At 40.9% G+C, this 11,450-nt stretch overlaps 1 non-coding gene across 1 annotated transcript; it reads right to left on the bottom strand.

The window, feature by feature from the left end:
- Nucleotides 1–10,938: 10,938 nt before the first annotated feature.
- On the bottom strand, nucleotides 10,939–11,075 carry LOC114816444. The gene has a single exon (XR_003764221.1). It is a non-coding gene; the product is annotated as a small nucleolar RNA SNORA7 (small nucleolar RNA).
- Nucleotides 11,076–11,450: the final 375 nt, after the last annotated feature.

The following is an 11,450-nucleotide window of genomic DNA, read 5'->3' on the forward strand; positions in this document are numbered from 1 at the left end:
AGCTCAGTATCTGACAAAAAGTAAGCCCCTAATAAATACCATTTAAGAAAAAAAAATCAGCATTCAGTTGACATAGATAGTGAGTCAGGTATGTTCTAGGCATGCTGATTTGGGGAAGATTAATTCCTCGATTAAACTCTCAAATTAGTTTAAAAAACTGATAGTTTCATAATAATGTGAAACCAGTGCTTCCATTAACACTTTTATATGCTGTTTCGGGCAGGTAAATTTTTTTAGTAACTACGTTCAGAAAATATATATTTCAAGGATCAGAAATTTATTCATACTAGTTGGTCTATCATATATATATGATGAAAAGGCAAAGTTTCCTTTAATATAATTAGGAAAATATCGCGGTGAAAGATATTGTAAGGTCATTGAAAAGAGAGATTATGTTTTCCAAGTCTATTGTATGCTTCCAAGGTTTAGAACTGTGTTCTTGATCCCACAGTAGGAGCTCAATAAATATAGCCGATTACTTGTTACTTGCTGTGGGAAATAGATGACAGCAGTTGGTTAAAAATTCCAATTTAGTAGGAATTGGGTCTGTAAATTCTGCTTGCCCAGAACCACTTTTAGGAGAAGACATTTCATACATTATAAGGAAATTAGAGAGATGATAATTAGTAATAAAGTAACCAACAGAAGGAGGTTAGCCTGAGGAAGGCCTGCAAGAAGCCAATATTAATGGCAAGTGAGAGTTCTTTGATTAGTTTCATCTTAACCATGCTTCAAGTTAGACAAATCAATAAATAAGTGAAATAATAAGAGCTGAAAATCCTTTGAGTAGAAAAAAAAAATTTTGTAACACCAGGATGAAATGATTTTAAAATGTTACCATAGTACATGGATTTTATACCTGATGACCAGTCCCTTTCAATCCTTTGGGATCCCACCATTTCATGCCTCCCCCATTACATGAGCATGGATTTCAGTTCTCCAAACTGCCCTCTATTGATCAGCTGCAGAATCCCAGTGAAGGGATATCAATAACTTCTAGGCATGGTAATCTTGAACAATGCCTTATCGTTTTTCCGAAAATTATAATGAGCTTTTCATACTTTGATCTTTTATGTATAAAACAGTGAAGGTGTTTTAACTGGGCTTTCTGTACTACTCTGCAATTATTGCAATAAACCAGTTTCATTCATTTGATTAACTAACAGAAAGGTTTATAGCAGTAAAGCCTGGGCTACTGTAATATCATTAATATAGTTCTTATAGATATGAGCCCTTAATCTTTCAAAAAGTACTGTCATTGGAAGTTTTTCTCCTAGTCAGGCTTTGAAAGAGTTTCCTATCAAAGCTTAGTGTGACTCATATACAGTTACAGATCTATGAATGACCTCTTTTTCTTGACGGTTGCACCTTAAACCTTTGGGTCCTTCTAGCATTCTTTTAGATTTTCTGAAGTTTCTCTTTATGTTCTCTACTATCCTCACAAAGCTTAAAAAAGTGAGGTTGTTTCTCTACTTTCTCATGAGGTATTTTTCGTCTTTGGGAAGCCAGAATAGAAGGTCTGATAGCTGACCTTGTCTTCAAATAAAATGATGATGGTGATGATGATAATGATCACGAGACTTGTTAAGCACTTACTATGTGCTGAGCACTGTTCTAAGCACTGGGGTAGGTAGATACAGGGTAATCAGGTTGTCCCTCATGAGGCTAACAATCTTCATCCCCAGTTTATAGATGAGGTAACTGAGGCACAGAGAAGTTAAGTGGTTTGCCCAAGGTCACACAGCAGACAAGTGGCTGAGCCAAGATTAGAACCCATTGTCCCCTGACTCCCAAGCCCGTGCTCTTTCCACTGAGCTATGCTGCTTCTCAAAATGAGAAATAAAGGCAGAAGTTAAGTAAAGCAATAGGAAAATCTGTACTGGCTTAGTGACAGAGTGAAAGAGCATGTTAGGGTTTGAAAGACTTAAAGAGAAACAGAGAGAGTGCTGTCCTTTAGTTTTAAATATGAGACTACTATTAATAAAAGTCCTCAGTGTGTGGGGAAATCACAGATAAGGCCAATGTACGACTGACAATGCTTCTCATAGACTGAGCAAGTATAGTTTTTCTCCTTACTACAGTTACACCTATTGTCCCCAGTGTCTAGTGCCAGTTTCGATCCCATTCATGTTTTCCATCTTCTCAGAGTCTCAGCTCTAAGAACCACATCATTTTCAATCCTGGATGTCAGATAAGCAGATAAGAAGCAGCATGGTTCATTGGCTAGAGGACGGGCTTGGGAGTCAGAGGACGTGGGTACTAATCCCGGCTCTGATACCTCTTGCATTGTGACCTTGGGCCAGCCACTTTACTTCTCTGGACTTCAGTGATCTCATCTGGAAAATGAGGATTAAGACTGTAAATCCCCACGTGGATGACCTGATTACTGTATCTACCCCAGCACTTAGAACAGTGTTTAAACATAGCAAGCGCTTAACAAATACCATAGTTATTGTAAGTCCATTATGTCTTTTTCCCAGCATGTCATTTGAGGTTGTTCTTCAATGTAAACTTGAAAATCTAGTAATGGGAATGATAATTATCATCAGTGGTATTTATCGAGCACTTATGGCTTGCAGAGCCCTGTACAAAGTACTTGGCAAAGTACAATAGTCATTCAGTCAATATTCAATCTTTTGTTCCATCAAATGACTTTGACCATTTCATTCAAGGGAAAAAAAATGAAGAAACCGTTTAATTTGTATTTGGTTCTTGTATTTGTTTTAGGTATTTTTACAAGTAGCAGTGTTATCATAGGCCTGGATAAAAATAATAATAATAATGTTGGTATTTGTTAAGAGCTTACTATGTGCAGAGCACTGTTCTAAGCGCTGGGGTGGATACAGGGTAATCAGGTTGTCCATGTGAGGCTCACAGTTAATCCTCATTTTACAGATGAGGTAACTGAGGCACAGAGAAGTTAAGTGACTTGCCCACAGTCAAATAGCTGACAAGTGGCCGAGCTGGGATTCGAACCCATGACCTCTGACTCCCAAGCCCATGCTCTTTCCACTGAGCCACGTGGATATGGCCTGATACAGAAGTTGCTACATAAGATAGACCCAAAAGATTGAGGTGTTTGTGAAACTATGATAGTGTCTTCTCTATTCAGAAAGTCACTTATTAAAAACACCACTTAGCAAGTCTATTAGGATTGAACAAGGGTAATGTTCCTTTCAAAAACTGTCCCCATTCAAGTTTCCATTGATCAAAATCACATATTGCTTCAAGGAAGCTATTGAGCTTTATTTAAAAACCTAATGTTTGTCATATTTTTACTCATTTGTGTTCTGTATATAACCATTTTCACCATAAAACTCTCCACTTTTGATTTTTACAACCAATACATTTTATTCACATAGATACACATCTACCCTCACACCCATCCATTAACAGTAAGATTACTCCTGGAAGACTATTTTTCATGAAAGAACACTAGGGAATAAGAAGGATATAATTTACATTACCTAAAGCTATTTTCCCCTCTCAGGGTCACACCTGGAGAGATTCCAGTACTCTACCAGACTGTGTGAGGGAGAGGCAAGCAGAGGCCTACCCATTAGAGAAGCAGTGTGGCTTAGTGTCAAGAGCTCAGGCTTGGTGGCCAGAGGATGTGGGTTCTAATTCCACTCTGCCACTTGCCTGCTGTGTGAACTTGAGCAAGCCTCTTAACCTCCCTGGGCCTCACTTAACTCATCTATAAAATGGTTCTTAAGACCGGGAGCCCCACGCGAGAAAACCTGATTACCATGTAATTACCCCAGCAATTATAACAGTGCTTGACACATAGTAAGCACTTAACAAATACCATCATCATCATCATCATCATTCCTAGTTTGGGCAGTGGATAGCAAGTTCATTCATTCATTCATTCAATAGTATTTATTGAGTGCTTACTATGTGCAGAGCACTGTACTAAGCTCTTGGGATGAACAAGTCGGCAACAGATAGAGACAGTCCCTGCCGTTTGACGGGCTTACAGTCTAATCGGGGGAGACGGACAGACAAGAACAATGGCACTAAACAGCGTCAAGGGGAAGAACATCTCGTAAAAACAATGGCAACTAAATAGAATCAAGTGGCAGGCAATCTGTTACAAGTCAAAACTCTGCTGTTCTAGGCAGCAGCAGTAGCATGGAAGAGAGTCGAGGGTGGTTACTCAAGTTTACTGTGTGGAAGGAGACAACGGTAAACCACTTCTGGATTTTTACCAAGAAAACTCTATGGATACGCTACCAGAATGACTGCAGAAGGAGGTGGGGCATTCTAGGAGAGAGTCATATGAATTCAGAGATTCATTTCCATGGTGTCTCTATGGGTTGGAGATGATCTTACAGCATAAGACAAGGCAAAGCTATTTTATTCCTTTTTTATGCTTTATCCTTTTCTCTATTATACTTTATTTTAAGCAGCATATCTGGAAAATATTCCTCTAGCACAAGTTAGCCTATGATCCCAGAATGAATGGAACCAAATTCTCTGGAGTCTTAGTATCATGCCTATTAGACTATAAGCCTTCTCGACTGTAAGCCTGATGTGGGCAGGGATTGTCTCTCTTTATTGCTGAATTGTAATTTCCAATTTCACACAGTAAGCACTCAATAAATACGATTATATGAATAAATGAATACTACCAACAAGACCAGATTTAATATATGGAATAATTTCCCCCTGGGTGAAATATTCTAACTTGCATGAATATAGATTAAAACTATATAAAATGACCTATTCGCCCCAATCCTTAATTCTGAGTTATTTCTGTTTTGACTTTTAAATATAGTTAGGGATAAATGGTTGAATATGTGATCTATAAAACTAGGAGGAGCTAACAAAAATCAGTTTTCCTGAAAGATATCGGTAATCCATCTCCTCAACTAGAGGCAAAAGCCTTTATAAAACTGTCTGAGACAGGTTGAAACAAACACCAAAGTTAACATTTAACTAAACCCCAATACTATCTTCTAGGCAAAAAGTGGAAACAGGTGGCATCTAGTGGTTCCAGCTATTCAGTAGCAGAATCAAGTTCTGTTCAGAATTGGACCATTGTAGTTGAGTTCTGGATTTGCTTGGCTGGATCAAGGTGAAGGGACATGTTTATCATTTGGAACTAGCTTCCACTTGAGCGTAAAGCCTGAGAATTCTAGGGCCTACATAATAGTGTCATTTTTAAAGTTTAACTCTATTGAATATCTCTTCCAGGAGCCACTCAGGGAATAAACTAATAGTATTTATTGAGCACTTATTGTGTGCAGAACACTCTACTAAGCTCTCAAAGCAGGCATGTGGTGGGATATTTCAATATGCTTTCAGAATTTAAAGCAGAAAAATAAATGGAGGAGCAGCCATTAAGTCATTTCTTATGCTATTTATGCAAAATTTCATATTCTAGCCCTGATGGAAGTATTCTTAAAACAAAGACTTATTCTTAAAATACAACCATTAGAAGTGCTCAGAGGTGTTTATGTTTTTATGTCATTTTCAAGCTATCAAAATATTGACTTCTCACATCTGTTTACCACACTGAGTTTAGATAAATTACAGCTGATTGCATTTCTTTATTTCAGGGGAATAAAAAGGATATCAAATAAAAATTGAATGAAATTTAGGTAGGTGGTCATTTTTGTAAAAGTCAAACCTTTTAGAAAAAGTAGCAATTTTTATTTCATCATCATGTTTAGGTGAATTGGTAATTCAGTTAAAAAGGAGCAAGACCTCTTTCACTGAGACATATTATTTCAACAATAGACATATCACTGACAGAGTTAAGGCAACTCTGAGACAGGGAACGTGTTTACCAACTCTGTTATATTGTACTTTTCCAAGTGCTTAGTGCTCTGCACACATTAATTGCTCAATAAATAACATTGATTGATTTGGGGAAGGTCCAGCTAAATCTACAACCCAATGCCATTCAATTTCAGATTACCCTGGAGATCACCCAAATGTATATGTCCAACTCAGGATCCCACAACTTCTAGAGGCAGACTAGACACCCCCAGGGCAGTATCAGTGGTGTTTATTTAGCTCTTACTGTAGAATTATACTATACTAGGTGCTTGGGATAGTCCAATACAACAGTGTTGGTAGATATGTTCCCTGCCCATAGGAGCTTACAGTCTTGAGGCAGTCCTGCCCAATCTTCCTTGCCTTTAGCTTCTCTTCCTCCAGGTCTCTAAAGGCATATGGAGAGATCTATGGGGACAGAATACCAGTTCACCAGGGTCATGCTTTACTCATGCCTTCAGGGTCTTGCAATAAAAAATCTAATTTGGCCTAGTGGAAAGTGTATGGACCTGGGAGTCAGAGGACCTGGGTTCTAATTTCAGCTCCATCATTTTTCTGCCTGGAAACTATTTTACATATTCTACAAATAAAAAACACCCTTTTCCTGTTAACTCTTTTGTTTCTGTAGATTACAAACTCCTAGAGGGTAGGGATCCTCTATTTTCTGTCTCTTGTACTTCTCAAAGTGTTTAATGTGGTTTTCTGCACACATTTGTTGCTCAATAGATGCTACTTAATAATGGATTAACATCTGAAATGTTGTGAATTTGCATACTGAATATAGCTTCAATATGGTCTACCTCAGCTTTTTTCCTTCTCTATAAAGGATACCCTACTTCTTACAATTTGTAGTTACTGTATTCCTGAGCTGAATAACCTCTAATCAGAAAAGTCTTGCCATTTGATCATGGCCATCAGAACACTTCTATGATATCCTGACAATCATAATATTTTATCCAGTATTACTTCTCTTTGAATTTCAGGGTAACATGGTCTCACTTAAGGATCAAAAAGGTTAGGTCTGCCCCATCCCCATGCCCTGCTTTCTCCAGACAGTCAGGACCACCACAATGAGCCAGAACTTTGCATTCCCCTTTTCTGGTTCAATTGCAGTGAAGTGAAACTCAGCACTTCCAAAAACACCTGCTGGGATGACCTTGCCAGACTTTTTTTTTCCTTCTGGCACCATATTCTGGTGTGTTTCAGTTTATCTTCGCCATAGCGCATCAATGTCATTTTTCACATCTTTAGTTTCCTAAGATTGAGGTGAAGAAACAACAGCCACTCAGTTTTGATTTTGCAAGCCTTTCTTGCTATATCCAATGGATTCATTCTATTCCTCCCCGTACTCTCAACTGCCTTTGGGATTGTCTCTCTTTATTTGCTGTATTGTACTTTCCAAGCATATAATACAGTGCTCTGTATACAGTAAATGCTCAGTAAATACGATTGAATGAATGAATGAATATATTGTACTCTCCCAAACACTTAGTAAAGTGATCTGCACACAGTAAGCATTCAGTGAAAATGATTAGCTGACTGATGACTGACTGGTCAGTTCTATCTTAATAACATCTTCAGAATTTGTTCCTTCCACTCTATCCAAACTACTACTACCCTGTTTGAAGCACTTATCATAGCCCATTTTGACTACTGTATGAGCCTCTTCTCTGAACTCTCTGCCTCCAACCTCTCCCCTATCCAGTACTTAGTCAACTCTACTGCCTGGATCATTTTTCTAAAAAACGTAATTCTGCTCATGTCTCTCCACACCTCAAGTACTTCAACTGGTTACCTATTCAGCTCAACAACAACCAGAAAACCCTTGTCATAGGTTGTCATAGGTTTTAAGAAGAAACAGTATGGTTTAATTGAAAGAGCCCGGGCTTGAGAATTATTCATTCATTCATTCATTCATTCAATAGTATTTATTGAGCGCTTACTATGTGCAGAGCACTGTACTAAGCGCTTGGGATGAACAAGTCGGCAACAGATAGAGACAGTCCCTGCCGTTTGACGGGCTTACAGTCTAATCGGGGGAGATGGACAGACAAGAACAATGGCACTAAACAGCGTCAAGGGGAAGAACATCTCATAAAAACAATGGCAACTAAATAGAATCAAGGCGATGTACAATTCATTAACAAAATAAATAGGGTAACGAAAATATATACAGTTGAGCGGACGGGTACACTGCTGTGGGGATGGGAAGGGAGAGGTGGAGGAGCAGAGGGAAAAGGGGAAAATGAGGCTTTAGCTGCGGAGAGGTAAAGGGGGGATGGCAGAGGGAGTAGAGGGGGAAGAGGAGCTCAGTCTGGGAAGGCCTCTTGGAGGAGGTGATTTTTAAGTAAGGTTTTGAAGAGGGAAAGAGAATCAGTTTGGCGGAGGTGAGGAGGGAGGGCGTTCCGGGACCGCGGGAGGATGTGACCCAGGGGTCGACGGCGGGATAGGCGAGACCGAGGGACGGCGAGGAGGTGGGCGGCAGAGGAGCGGAGCATGCGGGGTGGGCGGTAGAAAGAGAGAAGGGAGGAGAGGTAGGAAGGGGCAAGGTGATGAAGCCTAGAAGCCCTTCCTAGAGCCTTGAAGCCTAGAGTGAGGAGTTTTTGTTTGGAGCGGAGGTCGATAGGCAACCACTGGAGTTGTTTAAGAAGGGGAGTGACATGCCCAGATCGTTTCTGCAGGAAGATGAGCCGGGCAGCGGAGTGAAGAATAGACCGGAGCGGGGCGAGAGAGGAGGAAGGGAGGTCAGAGAGAAGGCTGACACAGTAGTCTAGCCGGGATATAACGAGAGCCCGTAATAGTAAGGTAGCCGTTTGGGTGGAGAGGAAAGGGCGGATCTTGGCGATATTGTAGAGGTGAAACCGGCAGGTCTTGGTAACGGATAGGATGTGTGGGGTGAACGAGAGGGACGAGTCAAGGATGACACCGAGATTGCGGGCCTGCGGGATGGGAAGGATGGTCGTGCCATCCACGGTGACGGAGAAGTCTGGGAGCGGACCGGGCTTGGGAGGGAAGATGAGGAGCTCAGTCTTGCTCATGTTGAGTTTTAGGTGGCGGGCCGACATCCAGGTGGAGACGTCCCGGAGGCAGGAGGAGATGCGAGCCTGAAGGGAGGGGGAGAGGACAGGGGCGGAGATGTAGATCTGCATGTCATCTGCGTAGAGATGGTAGTCAAAGCCGTGAGAGCGGATGAGTTCACCGAGGGAGTGAGTGTAAATGGAGAACAGAAGAGGGCCAAGAACTGACCCTTGAGGAACTCCAACAGTTAAAGGATGGGAGGGGGAGGAGGCTCCAGCGTAGGAGACCGAGAATGATCGGCCAGAGAGGTAAGAGGAGAACCAGGAGAGGACAGAGTCCGTGAAGCCAAGGTGAGATAAGGTATGGAGGAGGAGGGGATGGTCGAGAATTAGAGGATGTGGGGTCTAATCCCGGCTCTGCCACTTGTCAGCTGTGTGACCTTGGGCAAGTCACTTCACTTCTCTGTACCTCAGTTACTTCATCTGTAAAATGGGGATGAAGACTGTGAGCCCCATGTGGGACAACTTGATTACCTTGTATCTACCCCAGTGCTTAGAACAGTGCTTGGTACCTACTAGGCACTTAACAAATGCAATCATTATTTTAGGTCACTCATTCAGCTCTCCCTTCATAGCTAATCTTTTTCCTCTTCCACTATTGCACACTCTTTCCTCTAATACCAACATACTCAGTGTGCCTTGCTTTCAATTCTCCCCCAATGACTCTTTGCTTATGCTCTCCCTCCTGCCTATATTCTCTCCTGATTCCATCCAATGGACCAGTACTTTGTCCAGCTTCGGAGCCCTATTACAATCATGTCTCCTCTAGGAAATATAACCTAAGCTGTTATTCCCCCAAACTATTTTTCCTCTCTACTACTTCAGCTTCACACATAATCTCACCCACTAAGCAGTGTTGCTTACTGGTTAGAGCCTGAGCCTGGGAGTCAGAAGGACCCGGGTTCTAATCCTCCTCCACCTGTCTGTTGTATGACCATGGGCAACTCATTTAACTTCTCAGGCCTCAGTTACCTCATCTATAAAATGGGGATTAAGTGCATGAGTCCCATGTAGGACAAGGACTGTGTCCAACCTGCCTAACATGTATCTACCTCAGCTGTTAGAAGAATGCTTGGCACATAGTAAATGCTTAATGTACCATAATTATTAATTCTTCTTCTTATTATTATTATGATGGTATACATCTCACCCCCTCATTGTGAATTCTAAACTGCTAAGAGCCTGAAATTCTCCTCCTCTTGCCACAGTAACCTACTTATCTTTCGTTTTGATATTATGTTGTCCTAGAATTTTGTTTTGTCTTCATTACGCATTTGTCACCAGTCCCCTCTCCTCATTTCTATTTTTGATTGTAAATACCCCGAGGGATGAGGACATGTCTATTTCCCTCCTGAGTATTCTTTCCCAAAATTTAGTTCAGTGCTTAGTACAGTAATAATAATAATAAGAATAATGGCATTTGTTAAGCCCTTAACTATGTGCCAAGCACTGTTCCAAGCACTGGCTTAAGAAATAATATTACAACTACTATGCCAACTACCTCTACCACTACTACTACTTTGTATGTATCATTTACTTTTGTATATAGTATTTATTAGCCTATTTATTTTGTTAATGAGGTGAACATCCCCTTGATTCTATTTATCTTGATAATGATGTCTTGCTTTTGTTTTGTTCTGTTTTGCTCTGCTATCTCCCCCGTTTAGACTGTGAGCCCATCATTGGTCAGGAATTGTCTCTGTCTGTTGCTGAATTGTACATTCCAAGCAGTTAGTAAAGTGCTCTTCACATAGTAAGCACTCAATAAATACTATAGAATGAATGAATGAGTACTACTCCTATTTGCAACCTCATGAATAAATCTTTATACTAGGTTGCCTCCTTTGTTGTCGTTGTCTTATGCTGTCGAGTCGTGTTCGATCTATAGCGATGCCATGGACACATCTTTCCCAGAATGCCTCACCTCCATCTGCAATCGTTCTGGTAATGGAGTTACCAGAGTTTTCTTGGTCAAAATACGGCTGCTGTTTACCGTTGCCTCTTTCCGTGCAGCAAACCTGAGTCTCCACCCTCGAATCTCTCCTGTGCTGCTGCTGCCCAGCACAGGTGAGTTTTGACTTGTAGCAGATTGCCTTCCACTCGCTAGCCACTGGCCAAGCTAGGATGGAATGGGTAGGCCTCTGCTTGACTCTCCCTCCCATAGTTGAGATGGGTAGAGTACTAGAAACTCTCCAGGTGTGACCCTTAGAGGTATGCCTCCCTTACCTATAACTTATTTTAAAGTCTTCCTCCCCCATCACACTGTACGCTCTTTGAGAGCAAAGATTGTTTCTACTTACTCTGTTGTACTCTCCCAAATATTTAGTATGGTGCACTGTTAAGTACTTTATGAATAACACTGATTCATTGACTGATTGATTGATACATACAAATAGGCATCTTCTAGATTGTAAGCCCGGTGTGGGCAGGCATTGTCCCTCTGTATCACTGAACTGTATTTCCAAGCTCTTGGTACAGTGCTCTGCACACAGTAAGTGCTCAATAAATATGATTGAATGGATGAATCCTCTAACAGAAAGGCTAATATATCTATCCATAAATAGATCAATAGGTAGTCATAGCTGATAT

The sequence above is a fragment of the Ornithorhynchus anatinus genome, chromosome 1 (genome assembly GCF_004115215.2).
Source record: "Ornithorhynchus anatinus isolate Pmale09 chromosome 1, mOrnAna1.pri.v4, whole genome shotgun sequence".
NCBI lineage: Eukaryota > Metazoa > Chordata > Mammalia > Monotremata > Ornithorhynchidae > Ornithorhynchus > Ornithorhynchus anatinus.